The sequence below is a fragment of the Berghia stephanieae genome, chromosome 10 (genome assembly GCF_034508935.2).
Source record: "Berghia stephanieae isolate SIO BIC M18660-M18661 chromosome 10, UCSD_Bste_1.3, whole genome shotgun sequence".
Lineage (NCBI taxonomy): Eukaryota > Metazoa > Mollusca > Gastropoda > Nudibranchia > Aeolidiidae > Berghia > Berghia stephanieae.
In genome coordinates, this window is record NC_088369.1 from 12,389,699 (window position 1) to 12,392,198 (window position 2,500).

The window sequence follows — 2,500 nt, forward strand, 5'->3', positions numbered from 1 at the left end:
TATATCTGGTGGAAAGTACTTAATGATAGACTAGTGTCCTATCCAAAGGGTAGCCAGCAATATAGAAGCCGGAATAAACTCCGGCTCCATGGGCCTAATGGCTCTGAAGAACTACTTTTATTCTTTTTTTAATTATTTTTTTTTACAATTCCACTACACTATCTATCACTATCTATTCGACAAATTAAAACTTTGACCACTATATTAAAACTTTGTTGTTGAAGTAGAGTTGTTGAAAGTGCGGAACTGCATTTTATTTACATTCCATCCATCAGTAATTAAAATGTCATTTACCCATGTGTGGATGTGGATTATTCCATGTACAATATTATGTCAATTGCCACTCACATTTGGATTCATGATGAATGTTTAAGTTTAAATTCTTACTCAAATCATACTCGTTGCATCTAGGACATCTATAAGTTTTTTATTCAGTGTTAAACGATGTAACGGCCATGATGTTAGTTTGCATTGAGTAGATAGTGTGCGCTTGGCTAAGAAACTCACAACATTGCCATCCGGAAGTGTAACGGACATACACACACAAAACTATATATGTAACCTTGAACGTTTATAGTCTGGTTAATATGGTTTAGTGAGATGGCAAAAAGCAATAACAAAGACCTGAGTGACGTCAACTTCATACTATGAGTAATTCTCACTAAACTGTACCAGACTATACACGTTCAAGGTTACACAGAGTTTTGTGCATTGGTCCGTTATACTTCTGGATGGCAATGTTGTGAGCTTCTTAGCCAAGTGCATATTATCTATAATGTAATGGCCATGATGCAGTTTGCATTGGTTACGGCATTGTTTTGGTTTCCAGGAATATCAGTTCACCCAAAGATTGGGGCATTATTTACCAGATCGAGAGTTAAATTAGACACACTGGGTGGGGTTCCTGACCTCCCATAGTGGGCAGGGAGGTACTTGTTCTGTCTTCTATCCCCCTGTATCTATTTTCTAATTGCTTTCTGTCTTTGTGGAATGAGATTACTTGGTTTTGTCCTGACCCTGGCCGGAGTCCTTGGCTGGGAGGGAAACAGTCGAATGTATAGTTATAGTTTTGAGAGATGATATTTTTTTCCTTGTAAATCATCTCTCTCTGTTAAGTAACATTCCCCTCTATCTTAACTTTTCTTGGGTGCTTTAATTGTAATGCTAGAACTTTTTGCTATCCCATTTTCTTCCTTTTTACTGGCGCTGATATGACCTTAATTTGTTGCAAGCGCCGTAAAACCCTTAAAAACAAACATTAGAGGTACAAGTGATACTAGGCTGCCAGAGGCTGTGGACTGTAAAAAGTAATGACCAAATATGAATATAACAGCTTCGAAAAGAAAAAAATAACAACTTACCAAACACTGAATTTTTAGGACTCAAAATCCTTCATTAAACATTATAAATCATTTAAATTCCAGACACTTGTAGAAGGGTTTTGAGCCCCAAACGTTCTGTGTTTGATACGTAGTTCTTTTTCGAAGCTGTTATAATATTCAGTTTTGTTCATTACATTTGTTGGGCTATGAGGTAAAATGTTTATATTCCTTTTGTAGCTAACTAATGAAAGTAATAAAAACAAGAAAACTAAGGTATTTTGGACACCTAAGACGCCATCAAACTGTCAACAAGGACATTCTTGAGGGTAGAGTTGAGGGGAAAAGAGGAAGAGACAGGCCAGCAAGAACTTGGATAGATGATGTGTGGACATGGACAGGATTGTCGGCAGCCGAATGCAGTCAGCAAGCCGTCAACAGGGAAGATTGGCGTGTCATTTCAAGTCGACCTCAATCCATGAGATGACACTGGAAGAAGAAGAAGCTATGTCATTTTTATATAATCATATTTGCCTTGCCGTGTTATGCCATGTACGGTTGACTGTGTTTGTATGGGGGAAAATTTAGTCAATTGAGAATGTTGATACAGTGGAATCCACATAAACTCAAGTCAACACCTCTTGTTGGTCCCAGATTTGGTCCCAAATTTTCTGCTCTTTATCATAAGCGTGTTCCATTGATCCAGATCTGTCTTCAGCTTTGAAGATTTGGCTGAGGACATATTATCTGGATGGAGAGCCCTCACTGCAAAGTCATCTGTCATGTCTCCTCTACGACTACCTCAGTCAGGACAAGGATGTGAGGTGAGACTCTATTGACAATGGATTAATTCAACCTTGCTCTAAATTCATTTTCTGGTCCAGCGGTGTTTGCTTTATCAGGATTCCACTGTATATTAAAGATGTACTTCTGGGTGGGGCTCCTGGCCTCCCATAGTGGGCAGGGAGGTACTTACTGTGTCTGCTATCCCCCTATATTGACAATGGATAAATTCAACCATGCTCTAAAGTCAACTAATTATTTTTCTGGTCCAGCGGTGTTTGCTTTAACAGGATTCCACTGTATAGATAGAACAGAAGTTAACATCACTCAGGTCTGTGTTATTGCTTTTTGCCATCCGCGTTTATGAGTAATTCTCACTTAACTGTCTTAACCAGACT